This window comes from Biomphalaria glabrata, chromosome 7 (assembly GCF_947242115.1).
Source record: "Biomphalaria glabrata chromosome 7, xgBioGlab47.1, whole genome shotgun sequence".
In the NCBI taxonomy this organism is placed as follows: domain Eukaryota; kingdom Metazoa; phylum Mollusca; class Gastropoda; family Planorbidae; genus Biomphalaria; species Biomphalaria glabrata.
This window is the reverse complement of record NC_074717.1, coordinates 38379544-38393556: the sequence shown is the minus strand read 5'-3', so window position 1 is coordinate 38393556 and position 14013 is coordinate 38379544. Positions and strand designations below refer to the sequence as shown.

General features: G+C 33.6%; 1 protein-coding gene and 1 long non-coding RNA gene across 2 annotated transcripts in view; one reads left to right on the top strand and one right to left on the bottom strand.

Annotated features, from left to right (window-relative positions):
- Positions 1–14013, bottom strand: part of LOC106078282 (neuronal acetylcholine receptor subunit beta-4-like) — a 136185-nt gene that overhangs the window by 12430 nt on the left and 109742 nt on the right. The window lies entirely within an intron of this gene.
- On the top strand, positions 4332–12385 carry LOC129927247 (uncharacterized). Its single transcript, XR_008778876.1, has 2 exons — positions 4332–6577; positions 11912–12385. It is a non-coding gene; the product is annotated as an uncharacterized LOC129927247 (long non-coding RNA).

Below are 14013 nucleotides of genomic sequence, written 5' to 3'. Positions count from 1 at the left end.
TCTGTTCACGCTAGTGTGCGACATTTGGGCGGGGACAATTTATCCTCTAACTGGACAAATTGGTCAATAACAAGAATTATTTTCTTTAGCTATTAGTTCCACTCAGTTTCCTCCCTTTTTCTTAGAAAAGGATTTGAAAATAGGCATTTGGTAACCAGACGAGATCTAGTGAACAGTGGTGAGTAGGGTTCCCAGAAACTTACGCCCACATAGGAGAACAATTAAGAGTACACACACATATACCTACTAGACTGTAATGAGTCAGTGAATTGTGGAATTGCAAATCGTATAACAGACTTTCAGGCGTGGTTCTATTATAATTTAATTATTAGTATTCTTATTGAGTGTAGAACTCCGTGCATGTTTTCTTCAGGTGTTAATAGCACCTTACACACTCCTCGGAGTTTATCGTAAGTGAAGATTTGAAGCACAACCTCAAATAGCATGAATGGAAGGGGGAAGACAGTAATACACTGGAAATAAAGACGCCATGAACCTATTTGTTGTAGACTTGTCAAGACACAGAGTTTACTTTAGTCAAACGTTATTAAAAGTCTACTTTGAAGAGCAAACAGACCTAATTAACAATTAATTGTATTAACGTAATGAGGCCTGAAGACACGAGAGCAGATGAACTCAGTTCCTAATGGTCATCTCTGGAGACAATCGCTGCTAACGGTGATTGGGCCACGGCCTTGACTACCCAGATGTGGCTAGTAGACTAGTAGAATTAAACGGTTTTGAAGTATGAGAAACGCGATGCAAAAGAGGACTACTTTAAGCTGAGCCCAAGGCTATAAATAGATTAAACTATATTTTAAAACATGTTTCTACCTTGTCGTTAAAAAAAAAAAACACACACACAATGGGCTTTGTTGCTGCCCTTAAAAAGTATACATGTGTCAGACGCGAATAGCCCAAATTTTCAGTAAAAGAAATTACAAAAGTCATTTCTCTATAGAAGAAGTTACGAAAGTTATATAATATAAAACCACAGACCTATATACAATAAATATAGGTATTTGCTCTCTATTTACGATTTATTTAGGTAGGTGTTATTTTACTATTACACACCAAGTATCTGATTTTAGAAAAACCCAGGTTCGTTGTTTTTTTTTTTTTGTGTAACGCTATTCGCTAAAACCATATAGATCTAAATAACATCTCTTTATTAGTACATGTATAATTAAATCTATATATTGAAATCTGTTTCAAAGCGTTAATAAAATAGTAGACTAGAGCCACATTATCCACATATTATAAATGAGATTAGTAGATTTATGTTAATAAATTAAGGGGTTTGAGTTTGAGTTTTGAGTTTTTGGCACATCGGCACGCTTTATGCCATGTCGTGCCCATAATTAATAAATTAAGTGGAATAGATCTATTGTTCTAAAATTTTAGAATCTACATGTTTTGTGTTTTTTTTTTGTTTTTTTTTTTTTGGCATCTCGTATAGCACAGCACATGTTAGACACCTTATTTATATAAGTTAGTTATTTAGCGACGCACCATAGTAGACGCATATTGAACGGGACTAGTGACGTTTGGGATATGTTGGGTTAGAGACCGGAAAATCAGTTAGCGTTAGAACACTCCAGGGTAACGACGTGTTTAGTGACAGAGACTTCTACTGTGGCCTTTTATCATAATAAATATATGTACAATTGTTCATCATCGTTTGACTACATCTCTTCACCTGTTACAATCGATGTGCCAGTTCTTGTTTGTGTTGTTGGTCAACAATAATTAATAAATTATTTATGTTTTAAGTATAATGCCGTCCCCTAGTGAGTCTTGTTCTAAAAATGAATCCGATAAACTAAGAAGATTGAATTCGACATCCGGGTAACAAAATTTCTAAGACAAAGTTATTTCTTTTAGTAGCAAACTTATACTCAAAGGACACACACATTCGGGGGGGGGGGGGGGGATATCCTTTCCCCCTTTCCTTTGAAAGGGATTTGAAAATAGGCATTTGTAACCAGACAAGATTAAGTGGCCAGAGGTGACTAGGGTTCCGAGATACTTACAGATACAGTAAGAGTGTATTGAATGTAGAAGCCATCTCAAAGAAACTCATTTAAATTTACTGGTCAAAGTTATCCAGGACTCTAAGATATAACAATAAGATTTGAACCCAGCCCATTCATGACGTCAAGAATCTCTCGATGTTATTTCACGTAATTAGCTCTAGCACATTACCAACAAGACTCTTCTGTGGAGTCATTAAGTGCAACAAACAACAGCATAAAACTTCCCAGTTTAGTTTCTTCTTGATATAGAAATGAGAGAGCAAGTAATGTAGTTCTGAGATCTCCAAAATATAATAACAATGATAAATAAAATAATTTTACCCAGCTGGGCCAGCTCTCTTGCAAGGGATTCGAACCCTAGAAATTGCGTCAATTATGCATTTTAATATTTCACTCTTAAGTAATGTCAACAGTGGTGGTCCAGAAGCAAGCTAATGGGATAAATCACTAATACTTTCAACTCGATGAATAAAGTCTGAAACCTACCGTCTACCAACTGACACTTCAGTGTCAAATAAAACTTCTTGCTTCTCCACTGACCCACTAAGTACACACACACACACACTATGTAGATGTCTCAGGGGGCCGGGGGGATGAGAGGGGAAAGAACTTGTAGATAACGAGGAAATGTCAACAGACGAAGTTAATTAATGCTCAGGTATTAGCGTAACCAGCTCTAGCAATAACTAGACATTTCTATTTCATTCGATTTACGTCCCGTTTGATTGGCTGGGGCTTATCGTTCTTAGGGGACGAGTATTTAACACTTTGGGGGACTGGGTGCGCACTTCTCCAGGACATTCTCTGTTCACGCTAGTGTGCGACATTTGGGCGGGGACAATTTATCCTCTAACTGGACAAATTGGTCAATAACAAGAATTATTTTCTTTAGCTATTAGTTCCACTCAGTTTCCTCCCTTTTTCTTAGAAAAGGATTTGAAAATAGGCATTTGGTAACCAGACGAGATCTAGTGAACAGTGGTGAGTAGGGTTCCCAGAAACTTACGCCCACATAGGAGAACAATTAAGAGTACACACACATATACCTACTAGACTGTAATGAGTCAGTGAATTGTGGAATTGCAAATCGTATAACAGACTTTCAGGCGTGGTTCTATTATAATTTAATTATTAGTATTCTTATTGAGTGTAGAACTCCGTGCATGTTTTCTTCAGGTGTTAATAGCACCTTACACACTCCTCGGAGTTTATCGTAAGTGAAGATTTGAAGCACAACCTCAAATAGCATGAATGGAAGGGGGAAGACAGTAATACACTGGAAATAAAGACGCCATGAACCTATTTGTTGTAGACTTGTCAAGACACAGAGTTTACTTTAGTCAAACGTTATTAAAAGTCTACTTTGAAGAGCAAACAGACCTAATTAACAATTAATTGTATTAACGTAATGAGGCCTGAAGACACGAGAGCAGATGAACTCAGTTCCTAATGGTCATCTCTGGAGACAATCGCTGCTAACGGTGATTGGGCCACGGCCTTGACTACCCAGATGTGGCTAGTAGACTAGTAGAATTAAACGGTTTTGAAGTATGAGAAACGCGATGCAAAAGAGGACTACTTTAAGCTGAGCCCAAGGCTATAAATAGATTAAACTATATTTTAAAACATGTTTCTACCTTGTCGTTAAAAAAAAAAAACACACACACAATGGGCTTTGTTGCTGCCCTTAAAAAGTATACATGTGTCAGACGCGAATAGCCCAAATTTTCAGTAAAAGAAATTACAAAAGTCATTTCTCTATAGAAGAAGTTACGAAAGTTATATAATATAAAACCACAGACCTATATACAATAAATATAGGTATTTGCTCTCTATTTACGATTTATTTAGGTAGGTGTTATTTTACTATTACACACCAAGTATCTGATTTTAGAAAAACCCAGGTTCGTTGTTTTTTTTTTTTTGTGTAACGCTATTCGCTAAAACCATATAGATCTAAATAACATCTCTTTATTAGTACATGTATAATTAAATCTATATATTGAAATCTGTTTCAAAGCGTTAATAAAATAGTAGACTAGAGCCACATTATCCACATATTATAAATGAGATTAGTAGATTTATGTTAATAAATTAAGGGGTTTGAGTTTGAGTTTTGAGTTTTTGGCACATCGGCACGCTTTATGCCATGTCGTGCCCATAATTAATAAATTAAGTGGAATAGATCTATTGTTCTAAAATTTTAGAATCTACATGTTTTGTGTTTTTTTTTTGTTTTTTTTTTTTTGGCATCTCGTATAGCACAGCACATGTTAGACACCTTATTTATATAAGTTAGTTATTTAGCGACGCACCATAGTAGACGCATATTGAACGGGACTAGTGACGTTTGGGATATGTTGGGTTAGAGACCGGAAAATCAGTTAGCGTTAGAACACTCCAGGGTAACGACGTGTTTAGTGACAGAGACTTCTACTGTGGCCTTTTATCATAATAAATATATGTACAATTGTTCATCATCGTTTGACTACATCTCTTCACCTGTTACAATCGATGTGCCAGTTCTTGTTTGTGTTGTTGGTCAACTACACGTAATACACCCGAACAATTACACCCAAACGATTGCAGAGTAATTGGTTGACTTCAAGACAGCCTGAACTAGCAACATCACAGTGGCGACCCCCGACGCCCGAAGCCCGGATTAACCGAACCTCGAAGCCGAACATCGAACCGGACCTCGAAGCAGAACGTTTACTCAGGTGAGGGTCGTGCACTCGAAGATATAAGATTTCATTTGAGTACGGCTGAACACAACATCAGCGCAGAGTGACTTTGTTCTAGATCTACATGTTCTTGATCGTACGTTCAACGAGCCGTTAACTCAGGGTGACCTTCGTCAGGACAGTAATCATCGTAACGTCTGGTCTACTTAACCAGTATATTATCAAAGCCTGATCTTCATATGCTGAATCGACCTACAACCAGAGAAACCGTTCATTCATAACGGGTGAGAGATCGTTAGTGAACCTGTTGGACATATTTTTTTTCTTCGTCATAGGAGCCACATCGAGTATCAAGTTTTACCTCGTCAGTTTCGAGAAGGACAGTTTGCCCGCTGTCAGAAATATTGTGAGTACTACAAGTTTAGTAGCTAACTAAATCGAAATCGCTCTGTCGTCTTACCCTTGGAGAGATTCTTGTGGAGCAGTTTGCTCATTGAACCGGTTGCTTGCCACGTTTATAACGGTCACTGTGTTTAACCTTTGGAAGGTTAGTGAAGTAATATTTAGCAGTACTGAACATTGATATATATAGTATTCGTCGGTCTAGACCATACCTAGACTTGTTAGCAGTGAAGTTGTGGAAACAGCTACATCCACTTAATTTCGTTGAAAACCGTTAATCGTCTAACGGAACGTCGTCGGAGGTGACCTTGGTCTCACCTAGTCTACATTGGACAGTTTGATCTAGTGAAGCAGAGTACAACAGCAAACTTCGTCGTACTACCAGAGTAGCAGCAGAAGCAGTGAACTATTTTAGAGAACCGTTATTCGTCAGCCCAGATCAAGTCATCGTCAAGAAAGCCGTTATTCGTCAGCCCAGATCAAGTCATCGTCAAGAAAGCCGTTATTCGTCAGCCCAGATCAAGTCATCGTCAAGAAATTCGTTATTCGTCAGTCGTCCAGATCAAGTTGCCGTCAAGAGACTGTTATTTGTCAGTAGTCGTCTACACAAGTCAAGTCATCGCCAGAAGAACCGTTAACCTATTCGTCAGTAACTGTGTACACAAAGTCGTCGGAACTACACATACGGTCATCAACAGTCGTCGAAGAAACTGGAACATTTTGCTGTGGCATATCAGGACATCTGTGGCATTACGTGGGATACTGGTAGCACCGGAGAACAGAGTCAGAACTGGAAGAGAGGCAGTGGAATTTGTTGTGATCTAGCATATTCGGGAGTCCGAACAAAGGGATCTTTCTTATCAAAAGCTAAGTGCCATTTTTCTTATTAGTATATGTTTAGATTGCCCTTAGAAATAGATTTTGTCTAAATTTGGTACGTTAGCCTGAGTAAAATCAGGTGGTGCGCCTTAAAACCCGTCGGGGTAGAAGACGTAATTTAGATGAAAAGCTATATTATACATTTAGGGTTGTAATTTGTTTTGTTTGTGTAAACGTCATATCCGTTGTTGCCTGGTTACTTCGTGACGTTATCATTGTGTGCCATATTGTCACATCCCAACCCATAGTGATAGTCTCATTTAATTATTTCATTTGTTTATATTATTTTAAATTATTTATTTTTATTAATTTAATTAGATCTGTATTTTTTTTCACTTAATGATAGAAAGTGCGGGTAGGATTCTTTTACTGTGAATCAGACTAAAATAATTTTAGTTTGAGCGGTTAAAATCAAATATGATTTTGCCATGAGAATAATGCCGAAACTGGCTATGTAGTCAAACACTGTCGTCTGGCTAAATTTAGATCTGCAAATTGTTGTACATCTCTTTGGTACAATTTAATTATCTAGACTCTAATTTGAGAATATTGTTATTAAGTTGAAGATGAATGAAGGTAGTACATTCTAGATATATATATCTTGTTGAAGATATATTTGACACTGTATACACATATTTATTTCGCATGATTAAACAGAACCATAATTTCTGGATCTAGATCTATCTTATCTACTCTAGACAATCTTAGAGTCTACTGAGTACTCTAGACACTTCAGTCATACCAGATTTTAAAATTGGTCATAGTTATTCATACTAGATCTAATAGTCATAGTGCTCTTGATAACTATAGATCTAAATTGTATTATTATACATACTATAATATACTAGATTTAAATTTGTGTGATACTAGACCTAATATACAGATTTGAATATAACCATAATAACTCAGACTAGAGTTACACATTTACTAAATCTATAGATAGAGATATAACATTTAAAACTTGTATAGAAGTTTGTAAAAACTTAAATATAAAATAAGTTTAAAGTATAGCCATAACCAATATAGGCTAAGTAAAAATATAGATAAAACACAATGGCTACATCATCATATGTGGACCTTAAGGAGGTTAAGGAAACAGCTATGCAGGATGGAAAGGCCATGGAGTTAAAAGGAAAGGACTTAGCAGCTTATGTACAGCAAGTTGTGAGGGAAGAAACAGAACGTCAAAAACAAGAAATAGAAAGACAAGAAGAACGTCAAAGACAAGAAAGGATCAGAAAGGAAGAATATGAGAAGCAAAAAGAGGAACAAGAAAGGCAAGACAAAGAGAGAGAAAAAATTAGAGAGCATGAAGCTAAAATGGAGAAGATGAGATTGGATGCAGCACAAGCCAGAGCTCAAACTGAACAAGGAAATAACACAAATAACTCAAATAATTATACCACTCAAAGAGACAACCCTAATTCACAGACATGGCTAAAAAGAAAAATTCAAAGTTTTGATGAACAGAAGGATGACATTGGTGATTTTCTAAAAAGATATGAGGCAAAAATGTCTACATTTAATATGCCTGAAGAAGAGTGGTCTGAAATACTGATAGACTTTGTTCATGGTCAAGCTCTAACAATATGTCAAAATCATGACCATCATATTGATGATAGCTATCAGGTTTTAAAAAGAGAATTATTGAATGCCTATGGTCATAATGCTACAACTTTTAGAAAGAAATACTTTGACAATATACCATCATTAGGAATAGAACCCCAAACTACTATTAATATGGAAAAGGATTTTTTCAATAAGTGGGTAAAATTAGAAAAAGTGACAAGCTCTTATGAGGGATTAAAAAATTTTATTCTAGTGGACAACTTTGTAAATAAATGTGATCCTCAATTACAATCTTTTATTAGAGAAAGAAATCCAAAAACTATAGATGAAATAACAGAGATAATGAGAGTATACAAAAATGCCTATCCAAATAAACCATTTTCTGATAGGGATAAAAGCAAAGTAGATTTAATAGGATACACCAAAGAAAATGTTGATAGAAGTAGAAATAGAAACAGATCAAATAGTGGAAATAGAAAATATAGTGAAATAACCTGTTTTAAATGTCAAGGAAAAGGTCATATAGCAGCTAAGTGTAGAAGAGGGAATAGTAGGTCTGGAAGTAGAAATAGATACAATGAACAAAATAACAGTAGATATAGGAGTAGAGATAGGAATGACAGGGGAAATTATAGAAATAGGAGTTACAGTAGGGAATACAAAAATAAAGGTACAGATAGGGTATATTTCATGGAAGGAAATAGGAACAATTTTGCAGTGTACCCAGGGTTTGTAGATAGAATTCCAGTGGAATTAATCAGGGATTCAGGTTGTAACACTTTGGCAGTAAAAACTAAATTTGTCAAACCTCATTGGTATAAAGGGTTTACTAGGAAAGTAGAATTAGCAGATGGCACTGTAAGGGAATTTAAAGCTATAAGGGTATACATTGAAACCCCATTTTTCACTGGCTATTGTGATGGCATTGCAATACCAGAAATGAGATATGATATGTTAGTAGGAAACATAAAAGGAGTTAAAGAATGTTCAAGAAAAGAATTAGAAGACTGGCAAAACAAATACAAAAACATAAGACAAAATCATGAAAACATAGAAACACAAAATATAACAAGTATGGTAATAACAAGATCAATGGATAAACAAAGTAAGAAACAGGAAAATACAATAAATGTAATAAGTAATGATAAAGAAAAAGAAACCAGTAATGTAATACAAATAGAAAATACAGATGTTAAGGAAAGAGAGATAGAAAATGAAACACAAAATAGTCTGGAAACACAAATATCCCAAAGTGAAAAAGAAACAACACCCACATTTGCATTAGAACAAATGAATGACAATATTATTGGGAAAATTTATTCAAGAATAGCAGATAAAAACAATAATAATCCAATGGAGAAATTTTGTATAGAGAATAAAATATTATTTAGACAAACAAGTAATGATAACAAGAAAATAAAACAACTTGTCTTACCACAGAAATATTGGAAAGATGTTTTAATCATGACACATGATAATAATTTAGCAGCACATAGGGGAGTAAAGAAATGTTATAGGAATTTGTCAAAACAAGTATTTTGGCCCAAAATGAAAGCAACAATCAACAAATACATAAACTCATGTGACATATGTCAAAAGAGATCTAACAAAAGCCTAGTGAATAAAGCACCTATTCAAGAAATGGATGAACCTACAGCACCATTTCAGAAAGTATCTATTGATTTAATAGGTCCTTTAATTCAAACTGAAAATAATAACAAATACATTCTAACAGTAATAGACATGTTTAGTAGATACCCAGAGGCAATCCCATTATCAAATACAAGTGCAGAAAATATCATTAATGCCATAACTCAAAAAGTAATTACAAGACATGGTATACCTAAAATTATATTGAGTGATCAGGGATCTCAGTTTAAGTCAGAACAATTTAAGAAATGGACTAAACAATACAATATACAGCACATATACTCTTCGGTTTACCACCCGGAGAGTAACGGTTTATGTGAACGATATGGTGGTTCATTAAAAAGATCACTAACAAAGATAATTCAGAATAATCAGAACAAGTGGGATCATTACATTAACTATGTACTATTTGCTCATAGAAACAACATCCATGAAGCAACACAATTTTCACCATATGAAATAATACATGGAAGAAAACCTAGAGATGAATTAGATGTTTTCAAAGAAAATCTAATAGACAATGAGAATAAATTAAATAATGACAGTGAAACAACAATCACAACAGAATTGAAAGAAATATGGACTCAAGCATATAACAACAATAAGAAGTATAAACAAAGTGCTCATGAGAATCTAAATAAGAAAAGACAATTGAAAACACTAGAAGTAGGAAACAATGTATTAATATTGATAAATGACCTGAAAAATAAAATTGGTAAACAATGGAAAGGTCCATTTAAGGTGATAAAACAAATTAGTGATGTGAATTATCAAATTGAAATAAATGGGAAAATTAAAACATATCACATAAATAATTTGAAACTGTATCATGATAGAGAAGATGAGTTGATACAAAACATTCAGGAGGAAATAGAAAATACATTTTCAGAAAGAGAAGAATGCTTGATGATAATAACAAATGAAAATCACAATGAAAATGATATTAAGGAAATACCTGTAATAGAAACAAAAGAAAATCAAACTTGGCAAAAGATTAATCTTAATAATCTAACTAAGGAAAAGTCAAAAGACATAACTAAAATAATACAGGAATACAAAGAAATTTTTTCCAGCATACCAGGAAAAACTAATATTATTAAACATGACATTAAAGTAACAGACACAAAACCTATCAAGCTTAAGCCATATAGAATACCGCTACATTTACAAGACAAAGTAAAGAAAGAAATAGACAATTTACTAGAATCAGGTATAATTGAGCCATCAACATCTCCTTATGCTTCACCAATTGTGATAGCCAAAAAGAAGAATGGAGATATACGGTTATGTATTGATTATAGGAAACTTAACAACATCACAGAATTTGACCCATATCCAATGCCAAATATAGAGGATATTTTACATAAATTAAATGGAGCAAAATTTTTTACTAAATTAGATTTAACTAAAGGTTATTGGCAAATACCTTTAACAGAAAATGCAAAACCTTACACAGCATTTGTAACACCATATGGTATTTTTCAATGGAATTATATGAGTTTTGGATTAGTAAATGCACCTGCCACATTTAATAGAATGATGAACATGATAATTGGAAACAAAGAAAATGTTATTTGCTATTTGGATGACATATGTATTTTTAATAATAGTTGGGAGGAACATTTGGTAGATGTAAAAGAAGTGTTCAAAATAATAAAAGAAAGTGGACTTACAATTCAAGCAGAAAAAGTAGAAATAGGATTGGAGGAAATAATTTTCTTAGGACATAAAGTAAATAACAACATGATTAGCCCTATTGAAGATAACATAAAGAAAGTACTTAATATTGAAATACCTACAACAAAAAGACAAATTAAAAGCATATTAGGAATAGTAAATTATTACAGAAAGTTTATAAAGAACTTAGCAGAAATAGTGAATCCACTAAATGACTTACTTAAAAAAGGAAAACCTCAAAAAGTAGTTTGCAATGAGGAATGTGTGAAAGCTATTGACAGAATTAAAGATGTTTTTAGTCATGAATTAATATTAAGACTACCTGATAAAGACAAAATATTTTATGTCACAACTGATGCATCTGGTAATGCTATTGGTGGTTGTCTGATGCAGAACTATGATAACTTACATCCTATATTATATGTAAGTAGAAAATTGTCAGAGGCAGAGAAAAAATATAGTGTCATTGAAAGAGAAGCCTTAGCTGTAATATGGGTAATTACTAAGCTAGAGAGCTATTTAATAGGAAGGAAATTCATATTATTAACTGATCATAAACCTATTCAGTATATACAGCAAAAGAGCATGAAAAACAGTCGTGTTTATAGATGGTTCTTAGCACTACAGGAATATAAATTTGAAGTGAAAGCTATTAGTGGATCTGTGAATATTGTAGCTGATCTATTGTCTAGAATGACATTGAAGTGAAATAATTTTGTAAATAAACTATGATTATATTGATTATGTAATATATATTAATATATTGACACCATTTATATGTTATGAAAAAGGGAGATAAGTAAATTTGATGTTAAGCATTTGAAAGTAAGTATGGATATTTTTTTTTTGTGTGAATCATTTCATATATCATTGACGAAAGTTAGTTCTATGGAAAAGGGTGAGTATAAAAGAAAAATGGACAAAAGCACATAAAAGGGTGGTAAGAAGAAAAAAATTTATGGAATGTGTAAATAAAGTTTATAATTGGTTTTTTGAAATATTGTATTTTATCAGATTACTGCCAGTGAAGAACATTTGAGATGTGTAGGACGTGCCCATAAAATGCCACATTTTCCTCCATGATGAACTGAAGATGATTCTGGAATGTTATGAACTGTTATGAACATTGACATGAATATGAGGAACTGTCAAGATGAAGATGTCAAGATGAAGAGATCAAGATTTTATGTTTGTGGTCTTCCCCTTAGATTGAAAATGCCCTTGTAAGACTTGACAGTAGTGGAAAAATATTGACATATTTTTTTTTCAAGGGGGGGAGGAATCTGTTAGACACCTTATTTATATAAGTTAGTTATTTAGCGACGCACCATAGTAGACGCATATTGAACGGGACTAGTGACGTTTGGGATATGTTGGGTTAGAGACCGGAAAATCAGTTAGCGTTAGAACACTCCAGGGTAACGACGTGTTTAGTGACAGAGACTTCTACTGTGGCCTTTTATCATAATAAATATATGTACAATTGTTCATCATCGTTTGACTACATCTCTTCACCTGTTACAATCGATGTGCCAGTTCTTGTTTGTGTTGTTGGTCAACTACACGTAATACACCCGAACAATTACACCCAAACGATTGCAGAGTAATTGGTTGACTTCAAGACAGCCTGAACTAGCAACATCACACACACCAACTTACAAAAGCCGTCAAGTCACAATAGGTTCTGCATGTCACCATTGTGTTTGATCTGGCCTTTTTGTCCCAGATGAAACTTCTAAAGAATGGATAGGAGCTTAGTTGGGCATCCGAGCCTGGCCAGAATCCTCCATTAACCATTGACCGTGACGAAAGTCTTGGTGAGGTAGCATACATATAGGTTTATATAGTATACTAGACTTAAATCTAGTCTAAAATCAAGACTGTCTAAGACTCTAGATCAAGATTGCCTAGAGTACCAGTAAATTCTGATTATCTTAGATTCTGTATCTACTATATTTGTAACCTAGATATATATTCTAAAAGTAGATCTAGACTGATTGTATTCTATGTTACAATTTGAATTCAACGTGAATATTTATGATTATATAGATTATAGATTTATAACTAGATTTTATAGATCTATGACTATTTTGACAAGGCCCATGGCATGTGTGAGATCAATTTTTCAAAGCAAATCTAATTAATGGACTTCATCTAAAACAAGTTCATTCATATATTCACATGCAATTTTTTTTTTTATATTTATAACCTTAGTACTATTTTGGACCAATGTCTCACAACGACTGATAAGGGAAATCAGGTATAATCATCAAGAGAAAACACGACCCCTTAACTCAAGAAATAATTAAGAAATGAAAACAGACACAAAATAGACAGTGAGATTCATAACAAACGAATATTCACAATTGATCACAGTAACACCTTTTTAAATACACCTTTTAAAAAATCATTAAAAGTTTTAAAATCACACTTTTTATTTCTACAATTATTTTTGTGTGTGAAATAGTATATCGGAAATAGCCGGGAACTTGAAGTTCTAAAAAAAATACACAGATGTTGGGTAAAAGACTCATCAAATAAAGTACTGTAAATGTGTAACTTCACGAGCATGTTTCAGGTCTTTTCTTTTTATAGCCTCTATCGGGTTTGATCCCAACTACCCGTATTTTTGTCCAGAATTTTGTTTCTATCAGGTACACTTAAATTTACAGCCTAATAATGTCAGCTCAATTTAAAATGAGAACTGAAGAATGCAAAAGATATATAAGGAAAAAGTTACTTCCGGCCCAATTTCTAATCCTAGTTTTAAACCAAAGAAACGAAACTCAAGCGTAACATAGACCAGTAAACATGGAATATCTAGAGTTCTAGATATCACATTTTTAGTACGTATATATATATATATATATATATATATATATATATATATATATATACGTACTAAGAAATGAATTGCATTTGATTGCTTTGATTTCTGCATATCTCTTAAAAATGTTAATTTATTTTTTCAAAATATAATGCTGGTTAGAAAAGATAATAATAATAATGAAGACATTGTCTCCAAGTTAGAAGAATAAGGAAAACTGCAGTACAATACATGGGTATGTGGTCCCCGGCTGTGACCCAATTATTCAGTCACAGAGGATACCGAAAGT